This window comes from Oncorhynchus gorbuscha, linkage group LG19, assembly GCF_021184085.1.
Source record: "Oncorhynchus gorbuscha isolate QuinsamMale2020 ecotype Even-year linkage group LG19, OgorEven_v1.0, whole genome shotgun sequence".
In the NCBI taxonomy this organism is placed as follows: domain Eukaryota; kingdom Metazoa; phylum Chordata; class Actinopteri; order Salmoniformes; family Salmonidae; genus Oncorhynchus; species Oncorhynchus gorbuscha.
The window spans coordinates 52,009,034-52,035,131 of NC_060191.1; the positions used below are offsets into that span (position 1 = coordinate 52,009,034).

Below are 26,098 nucleotides of genomic sequence, written 5' to 3' on the forward strand. Positions count from 1 at the left end.
CATAGTTCTTGAAATGTTCCGACTGTCATTTCTATTTGCTTATTTGAGCTGTTCTTGCCATAATATGGACTTGGTCTTTTACCAAATAGGCCATCTTCTGTATACGACCACTACCATTTCACAACACAACTGATTGGCTCAAAAGCATTAATAAGGAATTGAAATGCATTCCAGATGACTACCTCATGAAGCAGGTTGAGAAAATGCCAAGAGTGTGCAAAGCTGTCATCAAGGCAAAGAAACTTTTAAGAATCTCAAATAAACATATATTTTGATTTGTTTAACACTTTTTTTGCTTAATACATGACTCAATATGTGTTATTTCATAGTTTGATGTCTTCACTATTATTCTACAATGTAGAAAATAGAAATAATAAAGAAAAACCCTTGAATGAGTAGGTGTGTCCAAACGTTTGATTGGTACTGTACGTGTTCGTGAGAGTCTCACCTTATTATATTAGTGTGTAGCCTAAACTGTTCGGACGCCCCAGCCAGGAGTTGGCAGATCTGCTGTACTGACTTCTGACGAATCCCAAGACTCTTGTGGGGGTCATAGATCGAAAAGGAGAACACAGAGATTTTCGTGAGAGTCTAATAGTTTGTAGGCCAAACCGTTCGGACAGACGGTACAGACAATTTTGTGAGAAGACTGATGTCTCATGGTGTGACAAACACTGCTCTAGCTCTGTCACCTTTCACTACAGATGGGGAAGTGCGACATAGTTAATGCGGTGGATTGAGACGGATATATGTAGTTTAAACTGACCGATTTTTCAGGGATTTTTAAAATTATGTTAATTAGATTTCCGCAGGGTCGTGGACATCGACCTTAGGGGGATAATATATAAATCAATATGTTAAATGTAAGACAAAATAAAGTAAGGGATTTATTTATGCTGTTTGTATTGAGAATGTAGTAGAAACCAACTGACGAACAAGAATGTAGAGATAATGATGTTGAGAGAAATGTCAAACAGGAATCTATCTACCTTTAATGAAAAATAGATTCCTGGCAATGCTCGTGTGTCAGATCCCAATCTACATATGAGATGTCATGTAAAGAGGGCCTCATTGAACTGTGGATCTGATCCGGCCCGGTGACAGGCTAGGGGCCTGGGTATATGCCACACCTCTCCTGCTGTCTTGGTTATCAATCTCTGACAGCCCACAGCTCTCTGATGGTTGCTGCCGTCACAGGAGTATGCATCACACACTTGTCAAACCACCTCTCCATTCCCTCCACCCCCCGTTCCTCTTTACCAGCCAGCCAACAACAAAGTCTCAACACCCTGTTTCCATTATGGAGACAAATCCTGCTTGATCTGGCATCCATCTGTGAGGCACGGGGCGTCGTGTTGAGTGACTCAAGTCTCTCATCATCTGCGCTTCACAGATGGATCTCCATGCATGCAGGGTCTCCGGGGGGGCTGTCTGGTGGCCCGGTGGCCTTGATCCTGGCCTGGGTGGGGTGGAGGACAGAGCCACATGGCCTGAGCCCCGGGGCCAGAAAGGCCATCTCCTCCATAATAGAGTGAGGTTAATGAGCGGGGCTCGCCATTCAGCTTAGTCCATTAACCTGGGAGCTCACTCCACACAGCTCCTTTTCTGCATGGATAGCTGAATGTCCACTACTGATCTATTCTCTGTGTATGCATATCTCCCTGTCTTCTTCCCTTTCCCACCCTGGCCTTTCCCTGTTCATATGATGGGATAAACTAGAACGACTCCAATCTGAGACCAGGCCTCAATGTGCTGTCTCATTTCACTGTTTATTCCCATAAGGGATAAAGCTGGCGTGGTTACAGTACATAGTTAGCACAGTCTCTCATCCAAATGGATATGATGACAAAGTAATGACAAATAATACTGTAGCCCTTTCATTAGTTTTCAATCCCACTCTATTTAAGCTGCCTCAGTTAAAGCCTTAGGATTCTGATAGAGAATGTAATGTATATGGTGGGCTGAAAAGTGTACATTGCGCCCAGTATGGAGGATAGCTCAAATGAAGGATCTCACACATATTAACCTGACACCCTACAGCTGTGCCAAGGATTCTGGGCAAGGGTGTTAACTTTAACGACACGGTTCACTGTTTTTGTAATGAATATAACGTAATCCATTTTCTACACTAGGCTACTGTAGATACCAGTTAGTTTTCCAGATAGCGGTGCTATCCCACAATAATATTTGATGCACAGCTATTAAGATGGCTTTTTGTCAAGCTCATTTTCCCCTTCGTAATCAAATCAACCTGGAACAATTGACCTTGACAGACCAGAAATCCTTTCACAGCTCTGTCTGCCTCATTCCCATGGTGCAACAGGACATTACCAAGCTGTTTCATTATTGGCTTTCTCACTGCTCCCAGGGCCATTAACAATCAACAACCCCTTTTTTCTCTCAATATTGTTGCTGATCTGCTCTCAATGGTCAAAAACAGGATAATTCAAGGCCATATAGCACAGCTTTCTTACTGTAATAATACAACATATGGGTGTTGGTGGTAATCACAAGTGGAAGTGCAATGGGCTGTATTTAACCACACTTGACCTAATTTATTTCAAAATGACAAAAGGTTCTTCACCTCAACAGATGAAAATATATTTTTTTTCTCAGAAGGCAATTTAATTTAATTGACAGATGAATTATGTATTATACTGTACATGCTGCTATGCTATACATATACTGCTGTACATATTTTCCAAAATGTATTCCAAAATCATTTTCTAAGAAGGAATTGGCATCTAGCAAATGTTATTCTATTCCAGTACGCTAGATTACAATTTATTGTGGAAAATGTTGTGCCTTAAGTTGGTTTGAAACTGTAGCTGATATTTATCATCCATCTACATTAAACATTCCATAGGATTTACATCACAGGAACAGATGGAGGGCAGTAAGGGCACAAGATCCAGGCCTTAAGACATTGATACAGTTGAAGATTTAGGGTTGTACCCGGTAGGTTCCTTGATAATTTCTGTGAGATTTAGGGCATCTATCTTATATTGTAGGACAATTGAGGTGTTAAGCATATCCCAGTTTTGGTCACCTAAACAGTACGAACTCTGAAGATAGATGGGGGGCAATCAATTCACATACGGTTTCCAGGGCACAGCCTGGGGCTGAAGGGGGTCTATAACAAGCGGCAACGGTGAGAGACTTGTTTCTGGAAAGGTAGATTTTTAAAAGTAGAAGCTTGAATTGTTTGGGCACAGACTTGGATTGTATGACAGAACTCTGCAGTAGATTGCAAGTTCTATCTTGTCAGAAGATATTATAGTTAGGGATGGAAATTTCAGGATTTTTGTGGCATTCCTAAGCCTTCCATGATTCAGACACGGCTACGACATCAGGGATGGCAGAGTGTGTTAAAGCAGTGAATAAAACAAACTTAGGGAGGAGGCTTCTAATGTTAACATGCATGAAATCAAGGCTTTTACGGTTACAGAAGTCAACAAATGAGAGCTCCTGGAAAATAGGGGTGGTGCTGGGGGCTGCAGGGCCTGGGTTAACCTCTACATCACCAGAGGAACAGAGGAGGAGTAGGATAAGGGTACGGCTAAAGGCTATAAGAACTGGTCGTCTCGTGCGTTAGGAACAGAGAGTAAAAGGAGCAGATTTCTGGGCGCAGAAGAATAGAGTCAAGACATAATATATAGACAAGGGTATGGTAGGATGTGAGTACATCTTGAATCTGCCGGTAACAACTCTCCTGTGTACTGTACCTAATCATCTGCAATGCTTCATTGAACAACAGCTGTATTGCATAGAAATAAGTTTGTAAGTGATATGTCGACCGTGTTATTAAGCTGAGTCATGGGTCTTCATCCTTGGAACTGTAGGCAGCAGTGTCTGCTGGACATATGACGAGCATAAAAAGTAGGTCAAATTATGATTCAAAATAATATATTCTTTATCTTGTTTCCGCTGAAATGTGTGAAGGATGTCGGCTTTGCCTGGTGTGTCTAGTATTGATTGAAGAGGGATGTCATCAATGCAACCGGTTTTATAACTCTGCCCACTATACCCAGGTGATGAACTCTGTAGTGTTTCTGTCCTACATCTTCATATATCTTTTTTATTTTAATTTTACTTAACTAGGCAAGTCAGTTAAGAATAAATTCATATTTTCAATGACAGCCTAGGAACAGTGGGTTAACTGCCTGTTCAGGGGCAGAACGACAGATTTGTACCTTGTCAGCTCGGGATTTGAACTTGCAACCTTCCGGTTACGAGTCCAACGCTCTAACCGCTAGGCTACCCTGCCACCCTATTTAAAATAGTGAAATATTTGTGAGTAGGCAACAAAATATGAAGTTCTTTCTGTGTGCAGTAGGAAAAAGTATCTCTCTCTATCTTAATGGAAATCTGCACCTTCTCTACCGAAAGACAGCTGTGGGAAGACATTGGGTCACATCAAATGTTGAAGCCAACACAAGGGCTGAATCCCAAAGAGGATTTAAGGATTCCGGAACACTACTGAAAGTATTAAATATAAAACCGTCTGAAGCCCTCCCATAACTTACAGCTACTGTTGATGACAATACACATCCCCCTTGATGACTTCTCGCTGACATGTGGAAAGATTCCCAAGTGACATAAAAGGGCCGGAGCATCCACGGCAGCATATTTCTGATTCACAGGAATAGAGAGAGCTTTTTTAAGGATAGGCATTCAAAAGTTGTCTTTTTTCATTGGATAATCTGAGTGGGAGGAAGTGAGTAGTCAGACAGAGATAACTGGCGCAGTGAGATCTGTTCCTATCCAAGTGGAACACTTCTCCAGGCACGCGAAAACATGTAGGCTTAAATCACATAATCCCTTTCAATATCAGTTAGAATGTCAATATGCTGACATGAACGGACAAGAAGTCTGAGCACACTTACTGTTAAAGGACTGGTACTACATAATATCATTTTATTGTTGTTATTAGTACAGGCTACTATTGCTAGATAGTGCAGTGATGTAAATGAGATAACAACCCACATTTAAACCGAAGCTGAATACAGTTGCTCACCAATGGCATTTGGTAAAGAGAATTTTCTTGACATTTTCTTCTATTTTCCCCTGTACACACAAGCATTGTTTGTCCAAGGCCTGCAGATATTGAGGCAAGTAATTGGATACACAACGCTCAGACCCAAGTGCATGTCAGAGGCTAAGCAAATAGTTGTGCTCTTTCCACATTTGGGTCTTGGTTCAAATGAGGCCATCAATGGAGAATCCGGTGGTGTTTCTATCACAGAGTTCTGAATGACATAGCACCACCAGCATGACTGAGCAAGGCTGTCTGAGCCCAGCTAACTATTACAGTTCTGGAAAGCTGAGGGAAACCCAAGCGTTTTTGTTTACACTTTAGTGTATGAATTAGATATTACATGCCAAATGTTTTCTATTCTATTTCCTTCATGCAACAGATGCAAACGTAGATCAAATCACGCAAAGGAAAGTAAATAAAAATGTAGTTTGACAGAATAATTTAGTTAAAGGTAAACACTGTAAAGAGAGACGACATCAGTGTGTCAGATGGTGGGTAACACATTCAGTTGCTGGGGATTTTTTAACTGAGCAGTTTTCTAAAGCTTTTGGCCTGACTGCAATCTGTAAAATACCCTGCACCATCTAAATTAATCCTGAGAGTTGTGAGGCTTGAGACGTGAGATCATAGAACCAACATTGTGAAGATGGAAACGGCCCTGACCCTGATACGACCTTCATACCTTCAAAAACCTAACCCAGGCACTTCAACACAATCAATACAGCCCTCCCAGTGTTGGCTGGCAGCTCCAGACCAGCATCCATTAATGCTCTCGCGCAATTGTTAAACTTTGTATTAAGGAGCAATATTAACTTTGTTATGACATTACAGTCTCCTGACTGTAATGGTACATTACAGTCAGGAGAGAGAGAGATGAAGAGAGAGATAGATGAAGAAAGATATGAAGAGGTGAAGAGAGAGAAGGGGATAGAGATGGATGAAGAAAGAGGGATGAAGGGATGAAGAAAGAGATAGAGAGAGAGAGATGAAGAGAGAGAGCGAGAGAGAGAGCGAGAGAGAGAGAGCGAGAGAGATAGAGAGAGAGAGAGAGTAGGCCTATAGAAGTTGGACATAGCCAGAAGTGCTGTGTTAAAAGAATCCATCCTTCATGGACACTCTCCTCTCATACCAACAGATTATTTATGTGGAGCCGGTTAAAGTGCTGAGCATGGCTGAGCATATAAATAGGACTGTGTACATAATCACAGACTCACATGGGAAGCAAATGGGAGGGAGAGGAGGGGAGAGAGCCTATTACTAGAGCATCAGATCATCAGCTCCAAACTTCATCTACTCTGACTCATCAACAACTGAGGAATACTCTGATCTCCCTCTCTCACACATGTGGTCTGCATGTAGGCCTAGGTTCACGGATATAGCCCCAGAAACTTCTGTGTCTACTGGTGCACAAAGTTGTGAAATGGCATTGTGTATAATCATTACTCATATGAGCTGACTGAGTGCCTCATCTAATTTCATATTTGACTTGGTTCACTGACTGATGTATATGTGGGAGATGATTTGGGTCAAGTCTGACTTGCAAATACATCTAATTTGTTAGGCAACTTTTTATAAATAGCCGCATAATCAACAAAAATTCTTGGAGCATGCCTGATATGATCGTATTCTCTAAGGCAATATTTTTGTTACTGCTTAGTGGTACTAACTAGGGTCATCATGTTCTAAACAATGCCTAGACTCTAATAATGCTCTGATGAGGAATCAAAGGGGATAATTGAATCAAATTCCACGGTAGAGGGCACAATTCATGCTTAACTGTATAACTCCGTAGAGTCTGAACTCATGCGTATTTGCATTGTTCTCTCTGGTGGCCGATCTCAGTGGATGCTCTGTTGTCTTTCTCTGGAGGTCATATTGGCCACCCTGAAGGTATGGGCCTGGTCAGAGTGCCAACTGTGGAGAGGCCTGCTAGGAGATCCATATGTTATCAGCTAAATCACAGTCAATGGAGGCCGTTACTGCGCCGCTCCTGACTGGTATCTAATGAAAACCATGTCATGCTCCGTTGCCTTTGTTTTTAAACCAGCGATGTGAAGGAAATTGGAAACGACAGAGGTAATACTGCACTCAAACCTCACAGTTTCGCATGCAGCACATTCCTACAGCCAAACCTGTGATAAATACAATTGGGGAGTATAGGGCCGCCTCTCCCTTTTCAGTTTATAAAAATGAATACTTCACAGTCCATAACGATCCACATCAAGGGAGAGATGTATGGTGCTTCAGAGAGGAGGTGCAGGTTCTTTAATATGATCAATAGGCTGGTCTGGACTCCCCCCATCGTTCTCTATCTTACTGGTTCAGGTCAGGGCACCACAGGCCACAACCAAATATGATATGTTCATTACAGAAAGCTTTAAGTTGGAGGCGTGGGCCCTGGCATCTTAATGTTATGTTAGCCTTGAGGCAAGTGAGGTTGACTGACTAATAGAGGAGATATTGTATATGAGCTCTTTGCCCAGGTTTTCACACAGGGGTTTGAGACGGACTGCAGAGAAATGTACTGTCTACTGGAACATGTTCTTTCTCTTCAGTAAACATTTTCAAAGGTGTTTGAACAAGGATGTGATCACTACAGTTTTTACAATATGGGGAAAGGGGACCTTAAAATGAACTTGAGATATCTTTATTGGGATACAGTCAGTTCAATTGAATATTCTAATACAGTACCTGCAATTACCAAAGAGAAATGTCCTCTGCAACTTCCATTTCCTTCAATACTTTAAAGCATCTGCTTTTGTAGCACTATAATCTGAGTCCTTGGCGCGGCACCAAACAAAGCGTTAGCTACGTATCTGTCTGCCCGAGGGACTGCATTGGTTGCACATGATGGCAGAGGACCCAGACTGGGCACATCTGGTAGAAGGAGAGGGAAACAAAACACCATCCTGAGACAGCTATGATTTACTTATCTAATGAATCATCAGCCTTTTACGCCAGTCCCAGAAATTACATAGTTTGAAGCGATGCATGAGTCTGAACACATCTGATGTTTTCAGCCATACCAGTTATGCTCATAAAGATGCAAGTTGTCTATTTTCATCAGCCATTGACTCCAGCCTCAGACAATAAGTCATTTGAGGCAGTGTATGAGTCAGAGCATAATTGATGTGTTGGACCATGCTGAATCACTTGCCTTACTTATACTGTAAGTCATTTCTTATCGAAATACCATACAATACCATGTTTCATAGAGTTGCACATGACTGTCACCACACTGTCCCTACACTCAACACAAACCCCAGAATGGTGTGATATGTGTAGGGTTGGTTTTAGCATGCTCTTTATATAAGATTACATCTGAGGTATGAATGATTCTACTGATGCTTGCAGTGCGAAGAATATCAATCGATTCCTCAACTGTTGGATGGCTCAGGGAACATTAACAGCAGTGGACATTTCAGTGAAGTGTGGCATGCATGGATGAAATTGTACTTCTCACATCCCTGTCTTAGGTCAGGGTAATGCTAGCCAATGGGCATCTCTAAATGTTACTTTTCCAACAAAGGAATTGCCAAATCATGCTGGATTTGGAAAAATCACAAAAATGGTAGCTTCCATGCTGATTTTATGTGATGGAATCACATGCACATACTGTCAAGAAAATAGAATCTCAAAATAGAACCCAAGCCCTAAAAAGTGAACCAATGTTGTGGATACAAGGGTTTCTGAAGGACATTCAAAGGCCCACTTCAATGTCAATGTACTGAGTGATGGACCCACTATGATTACAGTTTGTCAGTCAGAGGTTTGCTGTGTAAACCTGTCTCCATTGGACACAGAATATGTATTATTATGGCAGGTACCAAGAAGGGACCACTGTGGAGATCATAATCAAGATGGCTGCTGCGGCATTTACATTTGACAGAGGAGAATTGGTGCAATGACTTTGTTATCCCTATCTTTGTAAAAGCGGGTAGGGAAAATAGTATTCCTTTCTTCATCTCATGGACTTTCAATTAACGGTATTTGATAGCTGCCTTGATCCCTCTCAGCCAGCATGGTGAGAAGGGAGAAAGGAGATGGGTGAAATTTGATAAATTGATATTTTAAGAGCAGTTTGTGCCGCTTGCAGTTGTGTGTGAAAAGTCGAAGGTGTTCAACAGCATAAATGATTGGGATCTTTTTTCACGTCACACTGTACGTCTATCACTTCGGTTATTCACCAGTTGTTCTTATGTATTGTCGTGTTGTATTTCCTCAGAGCGTCACAGTACAGACTATTCTGTACAAATGGTTAATAATTGAATTGAAAAGAGAGACACAAAGGCTAGCTTCTGGTGACCAAGAAATATGATTCAGAAGCATTTCTTTGTAAAGATGAAAGTTGGTAAATAACATCATTCAAGTGAAATCAAATGTTTAGAACAAGAACAAATAGGCTTGTGGAAATGTATTGGTTTTGTTTCTGCAGATTCATACGATTTGATTTGAAAAGAAGCGCTCTTATAACTGTTTTACAACAACACGAATGTCATATCATTTGTGCTGAGCCCTGTTTGATGGCATTAAAGATTGAACTTTAATTTGAACCCTGTTTATGATTGTGACAGCAATACATGTGGCGGGGTGTTCTCCAAATGTTGTTTGTGGCAGAACATTAAAGTGTGACTGTTTGTTTTCTCTGCAGCCTGCTTTCAAGTCGTCATTGAGAGAAGCATTTGAGAAGAGACTACAAATACTGGTGAGTGCCACCTTTTCAAATTGAAGCCACCTTATTTACATACTGCAGTTCAGGCTAGCCCGGGGAGGAAGGAGTGAGACATGGCATTGAGAATGAAGATATACAAAAGAAAACAGGATAATAATAACTAAAGAAAACAGGATAATAATAACTAAAGAAAACAGGATAATAATAACTAAAGAAAACAGGATAATGGAATGGCCTGTCCTTATTCCCACTAACAGTTTCTAAAAGCTATTCAAATTATATATTTGTTAAACAGACACACCTGCACATACTCATGCACGCAGACACTCACGCACGCATGCACACACGCATGCATATACACAGAGAGAGCTACACAACTCTGTTCCATACAGCGACATTCCCTTACTGGTCCAGTGCAGCTATTTCACCACGACTGTGTTTTTTCACATAGGCAGGGTTGGGCTGGAACCACAGCTTTTGCATCCCAGCCTGCGCAATGGGAGTCGGCTCCATTATCAGAGCTGCTGCCTCGCCACCCTGCAGCAAACCCAGCATCCTCTGCTCCTGCAGATTTAATTTCTTATCTCAATAGGGAAAACAGCCCCTCTGATGAACAGCACAACTGCCCTGGGCTGCCGTGAACATGGCTCCATAATACATAGCTACAATAGATGCTTCTGATTAACTTATGAATGGAGGAAAGCACTGATATTCCTCTCAGGAAATTGAAGTTGGTAATAGATATTCAGGGGGATTTTCTATATAATAATTGTAACTGGGATAGGGCAAGGGAGAACCTCTCTCCAACATTAATCCAGTCCCGGAGCAGCAGAGAGCAATGTTTTATAAGGGTCTGCCATCCATGACATATCGAATCCATAAAGAGGATCCCAAGTAGATAAATATCAGTAATGTGCTGCTGTTGTGTATTCTGTGTTCTAAGACAGCCAGGCTTTAAGTTATTGATTGTAGGTAGTTGAAGACATGCACTCATTTCAAAAGAGGATTAGTGATGAGCTCCTTACCAACAATGCTCTCAGAGTCACATTTCCTGCTACTTTAAGTGTGTCCAAAAATAATCTGTATTTTTCTTGTAAAAAAAAGAAGAAAAAAGCCATAATTTGCAATGGGAAAAGGGCAGACTGTTTTGGCTTACAAGACAAATATAAAAAAAAATGCATTGGTGGAACAAAATATGCAAGCTTTGTACTATGTGACTAGATTTGGGAAATTGTTTATATTTTGCAAGATGCTTTACACTTTTGTCCACTGAGAGGCCTGAGTCTTTTAGCTGAGCCTAAGTGTTCGACTTTTCTTCCGTTTTTTGTTGCATTTGCTCACAGCTTCATCAATGTCATGCAGAGCCATGGGAAAAGTAATTGTGTGTCAACTTTTCTGGGCCCTAAAACAAAAGTCATTATGAGAGCGGAAAGTAATATGACCTGATATACCTTGGGTAAATTCGTTTTCCCAATGAAGCCTACTGTATGGGCACCAGTTGTTAAGAGTACATGATCAGTAGTTGCTTTTATTTTATAATGAGAAAGTTTAAAGTAGCTTTATGTCAGTAACAATTTCTTCATCATTCTTAAAGCATGTGGCCTAACCTCCTCAATAATTATTTATATAACTAATTAAAGTTAAAAGGGAAATAAACTGTTGCAACATCCATTTTTGGATTTAATATCATTTATAAGAATATAACTTATAAATGGCTCATGAGCTTTTTTCAACTGTTGTACCCCATCAGAACCCTAAATATAAGAGGGTTTTGCTCCAATGTTGGTGAACAAAGTAAATGTAAACAAACTCTATATAGCCTCAAAACATGTTTAATGCTATCATTTTTACATTATGGATGGTCTATGAATTTCAGAGTGGTTCCATTTCCCCAGCCCTATCCCTCAGTTTTTTACCAAAACAAGGGCGGGGCTCACAATCTGTACTGTACAAGCTTTCCAGATCTCTACAGGAAGAACATAGACAGACAGTACAACACAGCTTAATAAAGCAGGCTACACAATATATTAGATGGTTAGGATTAGGGCTTTGAATTCTTCTCATGGACTAACAAGGACCTTCCTTATGTATTGGCATAATTTGTACTTCACATCATTATGTCAAATCCTGAAATGAAATTATGCGATCAAGTTGTTACAGTGCATTTGGTAAGTATGCAGACCCCTTGACTTTTTCCACGTTTTGTTACCTTACAGCCTTAAAATGGATTCAATTGTTTTTTTCCCCTCATCAATCTACACAGAATATCCCATAATGACAAAGCAAAAACAGGTTTGTATAATTTTATTGTAAATGTAGAAAAAAAAGACTGAAATATCACATTTACATAAGTATTCAGAATCTTTACTCAGTACTTTGGTGAAGCACCTTTGGCAGCGATTACAGCCTTGAATCTTCTGGGGTATGACGCTACAAGCTTGGCACACCTGTATTTGGGGATTTTCTCCCACTCTTCTCTACAGATCCTCTCAAGCTCTGTTAGGTTGGATGGGGAGCGTCGCTGCACAGCTATTTTCAGGTCTCTCCAGAGATGTTAGATCAGGTTCAAGTTTGGGCTTTGGCTGGGCCACTCAAGGACATTCAGAGACTTGTCCCGAAGCCATGCCCTGCGTTGTCTTGGCTGTGTGCTTAGGGTTGTTGTCCTGTTGGAAGTTGAACCTTTGACCAGGCTGTGGTCCTGAGTGCTCTGGATTTCATAAAAGGTTTTCATAAAAGATCTCTCTGTACTTCGCTTTGTTCATCTTTGCCTCGGTCCTGGCTAGTCTCCCAGTCCCTGATGCTGAAAAATATCCCCACAGCATGATGCTGCCACCACCATGCTTCATCGTAGGGATTGTGCCAGGTTTCTTCCAGATGTGACGCTTGGCATTCAGGCCAAAGAGTTCAATATTGGTTTCATCAGACCAGACAATCTTGTTTCTCATGATCTGAGAGTCCTTTAGGTGCCTTTTTCCAAACTCCAAGTGGGCTGTCGTATGCCTTTTACTGAGTAGTGGCTTCTGTTTGGCCACTCTACCATAAAGGCCTGATCGGTGGAGTGCTACAGAGATGGTTGTCCTTCTGGTAGGTTCTCCCATCGCCACAGAGGGGACCTTCAATGCTGCTAAATTTTTCTGGTACCCTTCCCCAGACAGGTGTGTGCCTTTCAAAATCATGTCCAATCCATTTAATTTACAATAGGTAGACTCCAATCAAGTTGTAGAAGCATCTCAACGATGATACATGGAAACAGGGTGCACCTGAGCTCAATTTTGAGTCTCATAGAAACGGTCTGAATATTTATGTAAATAAGGTATTTTAATTTATAATTATTTTATAAATGTGCAACGTTTTCTAAAAACCTGTTTTCACTTTGTCATTTTGAGGTATTGTGTGTAGATTGATGAGGAACATTTTTATTTAATCCATTTTAAAATAAGTCTGTAACGTAACAAAATGTCAAGGTCTGAAGTCTTTCCGAACGCACTGTACATAACGCACTCAGTTGTATTACCGGAGACATTATTTTACAATGGAAAAGGCATACCTCAGATGGTGCATTTACTTAGTAGTGTTGAGGTAAGTTTGTCAGTTCCTAACGATGACACTAATTAGGCACAGTGGAAAATTGCATTCCCTGCTACATATCTGATACCTTCAGAGACTGACAGAACAATTAACAGATTGACAGTGAAACCAACCATACCATTGTGTGCGTGATACAAAGGACAGTGACATTATGTTGTTGACAAGATAAGGAACTTAGGAAACAATTCAGACACAAAAGAAATGTTTTTAATTAAAAGTTGTGGTAATTTAGATGCACTTGATCAGTCTAGACTGGAACAGCCCAATTTTAAAATGAGCTGAAATCACATATACAACACTTTGAGAAACTGCACCGGCTGGCTTATATCTACCGGTCAGTGAAATGACATCATTTTTCACTATGAAACAGCCTCAGCCTCTTCTATTCATGGAAAATAGCCTACAAAACACATTTTGTTAGAGATTTGTGTGTTTTCACTTTGTGATTAAAAAAAGGGAAGTATCGACCCTTTACAGAAATTGGGATTTTGGCTGCCGTTGACATCAACTTCCTCATCTGAAAACTCATAATTAGAATGTGTCTTAGGTCCCCAGTCACTGGTTATTTCAAGCCTGCACTGCTGATTTCAATATTCCATAAGTACAGAGAAAGCGAATGTCAGCTCATTTTAGAGTATGCTTATTTTATCCTGCTTTAAGTAGAATATGAATACCTGCACAACAAAGAGTAGAGAAACAGTGTACCAGACCTGATATATATATTTCATTAATATCGAGCTAAAAACCCCTGTTGGTTTTTCAATGAGCAGCAAATTGACAAATCAATCGGGGGAAATGGTAGCATATGCCAACTATTAATGCTCTTTGAAGCAGGGGTGAACTTGAGGGTATTTTTTCATTGAATTAGCTTTTAGAAAGTGACAACCCAGAGCTTCTGGTGTGCGATTTTATTAAGATAAGCAGGAAAGAGGATAAGCTGGTCATTTAAAAAGAGATGACCTTATCCTCACTTTTCTTGAGAAAGTGGTTTTGGTTTCTTTTAGTGATGAATTAAGTGTAGGAAATGAGACTGACAACCCTGGAACGCAATAATTAGGTTTTGCAGAAGACTGTGCCGTTATTGTCATTTGGCACCACGCTAATAGCAGTCTTGTTTAAGCACCAACAGCCTAGCAGAGGCTGAAGAATTCGCTTTTTGATTCATCTTCTTCTGTAGTCTGGTCATCACATCTGTTTTGCTCATACTGTATATCTCTGCCTCTGTGAATCTAGTAGCATTATGGTTTGCTGCAGGGAATAAGAAATAGCAGCACAGGACACAGACAGGTTGGTTCCTGTAATCATGTTGTATTGTGTAGACCGACAACTGTTGGCAGATTAGCTCTTATTATGGACTTAAATGATCTGAACTGAGATGGTCCTTAACCTACTCAGATGTATTTTATTTTTATTTCACCTTTATTTAACCAGGTAGGCTAGCTGTGTAACGATCTTCTTCATCTGAGGAGGAGTATAAAAGATCGTACAAAAACGTAGCGTGGTAAGTGTCCATTTTAATGAAATATAACTGAACACTGAATACAAAATAACCAAGGTGAAACAATGAAAATCGAAACAGTTCTGTATGGTGAAACACAGACACCTAAGTATGCCTAAGTATGGTTATCAATCAGAGACAACGACAGAAAGCTGTCTCTGATTGAGAACCATACCCCGGCCAAAAAAGAGAAAAAAGAACATAGAACGCCCACCCTAGTCACACCCTGGCCTAACAAAAATAGAGAATAAAGCCTCTCTATGGCCAAGGCGTGACAAGTTGAGAACAAGTTCACATTTACAACTGCGACCTGGTCAAGATAAAGCAAAGCCGTGTGACATAAACAACAACACAGTTACATATGGAATAAACCAACATACAGTCAATAATACGTATATGGAAATGGCATGCGGTTCATTGACAAGCAGATCCTGTTGTCTTTAATGGAAGTCATGCATTTATATTCATTTCTATCTAAGGGTCACTATTGGGAAAGACAAAAATGTTGACAATACAACCAAGGCATTATCGTTTGCTAATAATGTAAATGTTTGCTACAGTGCCTTCAGAAAGTATTCATAACCCCTTGACTTAATCAACATTATGTTCCGTTACAGCCTGAATTCAAAATTGATAAAATATAATTTTTTTTCACCCATCTGCACACAATATCCAATTATGACATGTTTTTAGAAATGTTTGCAAATTTATTGAAAATTAAATACATTTACATACGTATTCACACCTCTCAGTCAATGCATGATAGATTTACCTTTGGCAGTGATTACAGCTGTAAGTCTTTCTGGTTAATTCTCTAATAGCTTTGCACACCTGGATTGTACAATATTTGCACATTATTTTTTTTAAATGTCTTTAAGGTCTGTCAAGTTGGTTGTTGATCATTGCTGGACAGCCATTTTTAAGTCTTGCCATTGGTTTAGGGTTGACCTTAAAATAAGGGACATACGTAAATGAATCACTAATCACATGAAATAAATAATCATCTTCAGAAATGACTTTGTCAAAGCAACAAAATATCTAGGGCTTTACAATGATGGTTATTATTAAGTGGGTTAAAATCTTCCTAGAAGAGAGACGGGGTTGAGTTTTGGCACTTTAGCAGGCCTTCATTCATATAAAAGAAAATCGTATTTATTGATTTTTCCATGTGGTCTATTTTAAAGGGCACTTCATTTGATACAACAGGCTTTTAAAACAATGTATACTTAAAATATCAAAGGGACAAAAAAAGCACTCATTTTGTGGAATGGCCCAAATACTGATGATGCCTTTATAATCCCTTGGTAAATCAAAGTGTAAAATATGGAGATGGCAGCTTAACACATACACTGGAGTTTCATTTCCTGTGTTAGGTTGGGTTGCTGTGTGACAGAAGTGACACGATTTGTCCTCGTAGTGCCTGGCTGCTTTAGATCTATGACCGGTTGGAGGGAATTGACAGGGGTAGCACTTATTGTTAGGAGTTATAAAATAAACCATGTTGCTTTTCGTATAGGGGCATCATTACACCAAAATCTGCTTTTTCAAAACTGTTAATAGCTTTTGTCACATCTTTTGTTGGCAGCAATTCAGTTGTCACCAGTTGAAGGCTTCAAATATTATCTTATATTCTTACGCTGTAATTAAACAACGGGGTGTATAACCAATAGATCTCAAAAAGCACACAGATTACCCACACAATGGAGGCCATTTTGGGGAATGTGTAGGCCCCTACCTAACTACGGATTCATGAATTAATCCTCATTATCTGAATGACATGCATGTCTCAAACACACTAGGGAAGTAGTTGGCAGAGCAATTTGCTAAAAAGTGTCTTAATAACAGCCAATTTTCATTTGCTGCCAAAAACGATCACATGGATATCCTATTAAATGTGTTTATTTGTAGAAATACAGTTGCATGTCCAAACAATTTCGGCAAACAAACCCATCTAAACCAATAATAGGATATCCCCGTTTTAGCTGAGCCATATATCTCTATGTATTGTGACTATACCAGTGAGTGTTTTTCAATGGAATCCTTTCCAAACACTATTAGAGGATAAACACAGACTGGACACGCTGAAAGTTAATAGTCAATGTTAAGGTCGATTTAGCAGAGTGAATCAATTTGAACTTTTTTTGTTTTATTTTCTGAAAGGTGTATTCCATCACAATATCCATAATTTAGTAAACGCTGATGTTACAGAGATCTTGTTTGAATCATTTTTCATGTGTCAGTGCCTTATCCCACGCCCACCACACAACTCCTGAATTGACAACCTCCTGCAGTGATAAACCTTGTCTGTCATCATTAATGTGAATGGGCATTCGGTCAGAGATACTGTCCAATATAAAAGGAAAGGAAATACAGTACAATTTAAATACATTCCAAAAAGTCATGAAGAACAAGACAATAAAACAACAAACATATTTGTCACCATTGGTTATTTCACTGTACTAAGAGGGCTTGTGCTTGTACAGTATATCATAGGGAGAATGACTGCAGCTGGTGTATTGCATGTGCACTTGATTGACCCTACAGATTTATGCCCCATTATGGTGCATTAGCGTGGTGATTATGTTCTAATGTATGGGAAATGCTGTTCCTACAACTTGCATTCTGTAATGGACCCAGGATTCCATTGTACTTTTGTTTGTCAGTGAAACTACCCTCTAATATTAAGCTTTTTGGAGCCATGTTTCCATAGACAATGATATGTACATAAAGAAGGATGTGTCCAATTTATTGAGGTTTGTAAGGCTCAATGACTGCTTGCACTAAATTACAGTAATGTGTATCTAATACGCGGTTGCGTTGGATGAAAAATGAACATGTTATTTACCAGGGTGGTTTATAATTATGCATATCCTAAAATAAGCCACTTTCCTTTTGCAAACACCTTAAACAGATAGATTAATAGGTAGATTACCTGGTGAAAACAGACAAATTACTAATGAAATAAATTGCCTCATTTGAATTGCTTAACTTGCACAATGGACCAGGAAGGAAATAATGAAAAGACAATATTAAAAGCTGCACAGGGGAGGACTTTTCTATTCCTGTTTTAGGGTCCTGTATCATCACAGTTTGCTGCTCTGTCTCTCCCTGGATTTGGGCGATCCCTCTTTGTCTCAGTGGTGGTTTTGTGTTGTGCAGTGCAGCTGAGCAGCTGGGTAATGTGCATGGTAGGCGCTGTAGCTACTGTCAATATTCCAGAGCTTGGGGTTAGACACAGCAGCTCAGTGCTAGCTAAACAAGCATGGCGCTGCTGATAGATACAAAATAAAAGAAAGGAAATGGCTGCCTCCACAGAAGAAACATATCCTAGTGAATATGCTAAACTAAAATGTTCCCCATCTCATGTATCTGTTGTTTTGAAAACTTGAATGGCTGAAATGTATTAACCTTGTCAGAGCACATTTCAGCAGAAAGACTTAGCATGCCGTGTTGTTGGATCTCCTGAGGCAGAGCAGTTGGCTCTCCTGAGGCAGAGCAGTTGGCTCTCCTGAGGCAGAGCAGTTGGCTCTCCTGAGGCAGAGCAGTTGGCTCTCCTGAGGCAGAGCAGTTGGCTCTCCTGAGGCAGAGCAGTTGGCTCTCCTGAGGCAGAGCAGTTGGCTCTCGTGAGGCAGAGCAGTTGGTTTCCAGATCAAGACATATGTGGTGGATTCTGACACCTGCCATATTGACACTGCAATTACTCAGGAACCAGTAGCAGATGCATTCATTATAAACACATGCCACAAAATTCCTAAATCAAATAAAATAAATGTAATACATATGCAAATGAGGAGTATAAATATGACACGCTGAAACAGCATAATAGACACCCTGGTCTCTGTGTAGGACATAAAGCCTCCTCATTGTGCTGCAAAACAAGAGGACCTATCAATTATTCAGGACCTCTCTGATGGCTGCCCATATAAAGTCGCTTGCTTTAGTCTGGCTGGACACATTCTTTCTGCTTTATTCCTATATGTTCTGACTGACTTAAAATGGCTGCAAAATGCATGTGAACGCTGAGTAGGAGTCTGTCTTCGTTGCCCTAATGTTTAATTTATACATTACACTACTCTGCCTATATTGGGTATGCTTCATGCAGCCCTAAAAGCAAATGGAATACGAAAACGAATGTGAAGGGGGAAAATAATATGGACGATTATTACTGCAATATGTAAATCATAAAGTGAAGTGTTGCCTCAATCGGTGCCACGGTGCGAGCATAAGATGGGGGATTCAAGGGGCATAGGATGGAGTGCTCATATATAATAATACTGTAAGTTATTCAGTCTACCCCATGAAGGAAATGTATTCTTCAGACTGCACAGAAGTCTGCCTCTCCTCCTCCCTGTCCTTTCATCTGTGATCATGAAAGCTTTTTGCTGCTAGCTAGCCAGGGTCAGGCCAGAGAAGATGTAATCATCCCTAGGATTTGACTTTCTTGGGGAAAGGGCACACGCCTCCTTGTCTACTGTAGCTGTCTAAAACTGTTAGGGGAATACAAAACAACCCCTGCATGTGGAAGTTTTTTGTCGTTGTAAAACTTTAACGTCGACTTCTAAGGCATTTAATAAAGCACCGCTGGACAACCCGTGAAGAGACAATGCTTGAGATATAAAGTTGAAGTCGTCATTTTTTCACAATTCCTGACATTTAGTAAAAATTACATGTCTTAGTTCAGTTAGGATCAATACTTTATTTTAAGAATGTGAAATGTCAGAATAATAGTAGAGAGAATTATTCATTTCAGCTTTTATGTCACATTCCCAGTTGGTCAGAAGTTTACATACACTCAATTAGTATTTGGTAGCATTGCCTTTAAATTGTTTAACTTGGGTCAAATGTTTCGGGTAGCCATCCACAAGCTTCCCACAATAAGTTAAGTGAATTTTGGCCAATTCTTCCTGATAGAGCTGGTGTAACTGAGTCAGGTTTGTAGGCCTCCTTGCTCGCACATGCTTTTTCAGTTCTGCCCACAAATGTTCTATGGGACTGAGGTCAGGGCTTTGTGATGGCCTCTCCAATACCTTAACTTCGTTGTCCTTAAACCATTTTGCCACAACTTTGGAAGTATGCTTGGGGTCATTGTCCATTTGCAAGACCCATTTGCAAACAAGCTTTAACTTCCTGACCGATGTCTTGAGATGTTTTTTCCATATATTCACATCATTTTCCTACCTCATGATGCTATCTATTTTGTGAAGTGCACCAGTCCCTCCTGCAACAAAGCACCCCCACAACATGATGCTGTCATCCCCGGGCTTCACGGTTGGGATGGTGTTCTTTGGGTTGCAAGCCTCCCCCTTTTTCCTCCAAACATAACGATGGTCATTATGGCCAAACAGTTCTATTTTTGTTTCATCAGACCAGAGGCCATTTCTCCAAAAAGTCAGATCTTTGTCCCCATGTGTAGTTGCAAACCGTAGTCTGGCATTTTATGGCGGGTTTGGAGCAGTGGCTTCTTCCTTGCTGAGTGGCCTTTCAAGTTATGTCGACTCGTTTTACTATGGATATAGATATTTTGGTACCTGTTTCCTCCAGCATAAGGTCCTTTGCTGTTGTTCTGGGATTGATTTGCACTTTTCGCCAAAGTACCAAAGTACGTTCATCTCTAGGAGACAGTCATTCCTGAGCGGTATGACGGCTGCGTGGTTCCATGGTGTTTATACTTGCATACTATTGTTTGTACAGATGAACGTGTACCTTCAGGCTTTTGGAAATTGCTCCCAAGGAAGAACCAGACTTGTGGAGGTCTACAATTGTGGAGGTCTTGGCTGATTTCATTTGATTTTCCCATGATGTCATGCAAAGAGGAAGTTTGAAAGTAGGCCTTGAAATACATCCACAGGTAATCCTCCAATTGACTCAAATTATGTCAATTAGCCTTTCAGAAGCTTCTAAAGCCATCATTTTCTGGAATTTTCCAAGTTGTTTAAAGACAGCTTAGTGTATCTAAACTTCTGACTCACTGTAATTGTGATAAAGTGAATTACAAGTGAAATAATCTGTCTGTAAACAATTGTTGTAAAAATGACTTGTGTCTTGCACATAGTAGATGTCCTAACCGGCATGCCAAAACTATAGTTTGTTAACAAGACATTTGTGGAGTGGTTGAAAAACGAGTTTTAATGACTCCAACCTAAGTGTATGTAAACTTCCGTCGTCAACTGTATTTGGGTATTTGTTAGCAAGCAGGTAGCCGCCTCCATTTGATGTGCAAATGTAAACATCCACAGCCTTTACACGTACTTAAATTACTGTACCTGTCTGTGATAGTCTATCATACACAGTGCATTCAATCTATGATGTGATACTAACTACTGGTTGTGGTGCCCAAACATTTCAAGTAACATTTCTTTTTATCTAGCACACTATTGCTTTTGTGAAATACCTTCCTCTCCATCTGGTAAGGCCTGCATTGTGAAGTCACTACAGGTCGTAAAATTGTCACAAGCACTTTATCACTTAAAAAAAGATATGATCATGTGATTATAGGTGTAATAGATTTGCCTGGGATCATATGTAGAGAGATAAGTCCCTTGATGCTGACAACCATTATCCCATTCTATGCTCGACTGACGGCTGCTGAGCAGTTTTTAAATCCTGTTTGTCGTTGAATAGCTTTAGGAAAATATGCAGTCATCGGGAGGGCTAAAGAAACAAATTGAGGTGTAGTCCATTCACTTTGAACAGAGAAGTTACCCAAAGACATGGATCGATATAGCCTCTAATCACTTTGCTACTGTGACTCTATCTGACTGCTTAAATCCTTTTCCAAAAGACCAAGGTGAGGAAGGAGCCCAGTGTTTCACACACATTTCCCCATTATTGGTAATTGCTGCTACATCATTGAGGTATATTTACAGAAAAATCTCTTTAAAAAATGCATCAAAAGCTGGAATGCAAAATGTGTTTAACAGAGAGCATCCAATCTGAAAATGTGTCTGATCCCTCCTTGGCTGTGTCTTAATTTGAGCCAGTTTGCTACAGCAGGAAAATAATCCTGCAGCAACATGAAATATGAATTATTATGTGGATTATAAATAATGGACATTTTAAAGTGGAAATTACAAATGATATAAGCCTTTTTAAACCTTGAATACACTACACATTTGCATTTCCTGCTGTGCAGATCCTATATCTGTATGCACCAATGATGTACACTGCCTTCAGAAAGTATTCACACTCCTTGACTTTTTCCACATTTTGATATGTTACGGACAGATTTTAAAATGGATTAAATTGAGATTTTGTGTTACTGGCTTACACACAATACCCCATAATGTCAAAGTGGAATTATGTTTTTAGAAATTGTTAGAAATGAATAAAAATATACACTGGAGCTTACCAAGACAACATTGAATGTTCCTGAGTGGCGTAGTTACAGTTTTGATTTAAATCAGCTTGAAAATCTATGGCGAGACTCGCTGTCTAGCAACGATCAACAACCAATTTGACAGAGCTTGAAGAATTGTAAAAATAATAACGTGCAAATATTGTACAATCCAGGTGTGCAAAGTGCTTAAGAGATTTACCGAGAAAGACTCACAGTTGATTTTAATATGTAATGACTCAAGGGTGTGAATACATATGTAAACAATATATTTCTTTATGACCTTTTTTATATAGTTGTAAAAAATTCTAAAAACATGTTTTGACTTTCTCATTATGGGGTATTGTGTGTAGATGGGTGAGATTTTTTTTTAGAATCTATTTTGAATTTAGGCTTTAACACAACAAAATGTACAAGTCAAGTGGTATGAATACTTTCTGAAGGCACTGTATATAAACCCTGGATTGCTAATACTATGTATTGGCCATTGAGAGGCTTTGAAGCCACCGGTCGGCCATATTGGCACTCCCCAGTAGGAGAAGGACTCCATAGGAATACATTTAATTCAATTAAAGGACAACATGACATGTATTACGTAACTGTTGGTTGTAGTGGGGACAGTAACATCAGTAATAGAAAAATAAAATAGTATATATTTTTATATATTTTTTATTTTTAGCTCACATTATATCATTTAAAAGTATGCATTAAGGTGTCAGGAATGTAGTACATGTGTGGCAAAAACGAATGTAGATATGAATAAAAGCTTTCCTAAAGCTTCCCAAAAATGTTTTACAATGGTGGGGGAGTGCCAAGATGGAAGCACGGTGGCTTCAACACAGCGCCCCCAATTACCCATATAGTGTACATTTAAATCATTGATATGCACTTCCCTTGACAACCAAAACAGTGTTCTGCTAAAAGTTGTCATGGTAATATGTGCAGGATTCCTTTATTGGTCATTAAGCATGCACCAGTGGCCATGTTCAGATGTGCATCTCACTCTGAAACAGTCTGCTTGTAGAGCAGAACCCGACTAAAGCATCTGGATAGCAGGTTGATTAAATTCCCTCTGTACTCATGTCACCTCGTGTCCTCTCCTTTCTACAAATAAATTGGAGTGAACTGACCTTTCGTCAGATATGCTTGGCAGGTTTCAAGTGTCGAAGCTTGAGGAACCAAGCATGTTAACTTCAATTAATCATCTTCATGCTGTACTGTAAGTGACATCCTCTCAGTGGTTTACTGCACCATCCCCAGCTGTTGCTCAGTCTCCTCCACAGTACCCATGTTTCACTGTGTGGTGGACAACACTACACTTTGACCCACAGCCAAACTCACTTAGATTGCCTCATAATAGGAAGGTCCAACATGGGACATCTGTTGACTTTTGTGGCACTCAAAAGTAAAGATTGCCTGCAACTTCTGAGTGGAATGGAGTACTTGTGTCGGACTGTGAGGAAGAATCACATTTGTGAGGTACCGAGAGTGGGGGCAAACTCTGGGGAATAAGCTCAGCTTACTATGGTATACGCCATGTAGCATACTCTCTAGGAAGCCAGTGAAGAGTAAGGTTAAAGTCAGGCTATTCCAGTCTACACGAACGGGTACATTGAGCATCTTTTCAAATGCAAATCAAAATCAAATCAAATGTATTTGTCACATACACATGGTTAGCAGATGTTAATGCGAGTGTAGCGAAATGCTTGTGCTTCTAGTTCCGACAATGCAGTAGTAACAAACGAGTAATCTAACTAACAATTCCAAAACTACTGTCTTATACACAAGTGTAAAGGGATAAAGAATATGTACATGAAGATATATGAATGAGTGATGGTACAGAACGGCATAGGCAAGATGCAGAAGATGGTATCAAGTACAGTATATACATATGAGATGAGTAATGTAGGGTATGTAAACAAAGTGGCATAGTTTAAATTGGCTAGTGATGCATGTATTACATAAAGATGCAGGGTAGCCTAGTGGTTAGAGCGTTGGACTAGTAAGCGCAATATTGCAAGTTCAAACCCCTGAGCTGACAATGTACAAATCTGTTGTTCTGCCCCTGAACAGGCAGTTAACTTGCTGTTACTAGACCATCATTGAAAATAAGAGTTTGTTCTTAACTGACTTGCCTAGTTAAATAAAGGTAAAATGATATAGATTACAGTATATACATATGAGATTAGTAATGTAGGGTATGTAAACATTATATTAAGTAGCATTGTTTAAAGTGGCTAGTGATATATTTTACATCAATTTCCATCAATTCCCATTATTAAAGTGGCTGGAGTTGAGTCAGTGTTTTGGCAACAGCCACTCAATGTTAGTGGTGGCTGTTTAACAGTCTGATGGCCTTGAGATAGAAGCTGTTTTTCAGTCTCTCTTTAGCTTTGATGCACCTGTACTGACCTCGCCTTCTGGATGATAGCGGGGTGAACAGGCAGTGTTTCGGGTGGTTGTTGTCCTTGATGATCTTTATGGCCTTCCTGTGACATCGGGTGGTGTAGGTGTCCTGGAGGGCAGGTAGTTTGCCCCCGGTGATGCGTTGTGCAGACCTCACTACCCTCTGGAGAGCATTACGGTTGTGGGCGGAGCAGTTGCCGTACCAGGCGGTGATACAGCCCGACAGGATGCTCTTGATTGTGCATCTGTAGAAGTTTGTGAGTGCTTTTGGTGACAAGCCGAATTTCTTCAGCCTCCTGAGGTTGAAGAGGCGCTGCTGCGTGGGTGGACCAATTCAGTTTGTCCGTGATGTGTACACCGAGGAACTTAAAACGTACTACCCTCTCCACTACTGTCCTATCGATGTGGATAGGGGGGTGCTCCCTCTGCTTTTTCCTGAAGTCCGCAATCATCTCCTTTGTTTTGTTGACGTTGAGTGTGAGGTTATTTTCCTGACACCACACTCCGAGGGCCCTCACCTCCTCCCTGTAGGCCGTCTCGTCGTTGTTGGTAATCAAGCCTACCACTGTATTGTCGTCCGCATTGGAGCAGATTGATGGTGTGGGACTAGCGGTTCTCCAATTTCAATGTTAAGCATGCCAAGAGAAGTCAGATTGGATACTGTCAAATGTGCTTAGTAATTCTAACCCATTACTATTGGTTATACACTCAGTGGCCAGTTTATTAGGTTCACCACCCTGAAAATGGTTCACTCCTACAAACACGTGGCCGTGGCTTGCTATATAAAGCAGGCAGACAGGCATTGAGGCATTAAGTTACTGTTCGATTGAACATTAGAATGGGCAAAACAAGTGACCTAAGCGACTTTGAGAGTGGTATGATCATCGGTGCCAGGCGCGCCAGTTCCAATACCTTAGAAACAACTGGCCTCCTGGACTTTTCATGCACAACAGTGTCCAGGGTTTACCGAGAATGGTGCAACAAACAAAAAGCATCCAGTCAGCGGCAGTCCTGTTGGAAAAAACAGCTCGGTGATGAGGTAAAAGGAGAATGGCAAGAATCGTACAAGCTAACAGGCTGGCCACACAGAGGCAAATAACAACTCAGTACAACAATGGTGTGGAGAACAGTATCTTAGAATGCATAACTCATCGGTCCTTGTCACGGATGGGCTATTGCAGCAGATGACCACACATCGGTCCTTGTCACGGATGGGCTATTGCAGCAGATGACCACACATCGGTCCTTGTCACGGATGGGCTATTGCAGCAGATGACCACACATCGGTCCTTGTCACGGATGGGCTATTGCAGCAGATGACCACACCGGGTTCCATTCCTATCAATTAAAAACAACACTGGACAATTGAGGAGTGGAAAAACTTTGCCTCCTCTGACGAATCCGGTTCCTGCCAGGATTTGGAGTAAGCAACAAGAGTCCATGGCCCCATCCTCCTGCCTGGTGTCAGCGGTACAGGCTGGTTGTAATGGTGTAACACATTTTACACACACTGTAGGCACTTACAAAGGAGACAAAAGTGAACTGACACTAAGGGTATGTAAG

The 26,098-nt window shown here is 40.4% G+C and overlaps 1 protein-coding gene across 1 annotated transcript in view; it reads left to right on the forward strand.

Annotated features, from left to right (window-relative positions):
* The window catches only part of LOC124006132 (leucine-rich repeat and fibronectin type III domain-containing protein 1-like), a 126,305-nt gene that overhangs the window by 58,705 nt on the left and 41,502 nt on the right, over nt 1-26,098 (forward strand). The window contains exon 2 of the mRNA XM_046315928.1: nt 9,690-9,743. The gene's annotated coding sequence lies outside the window, so the exon portion shown is untranslated. The remainder of the gene's footprint in view (nt 1-9,689; nt 9,744-26,098) is intronic.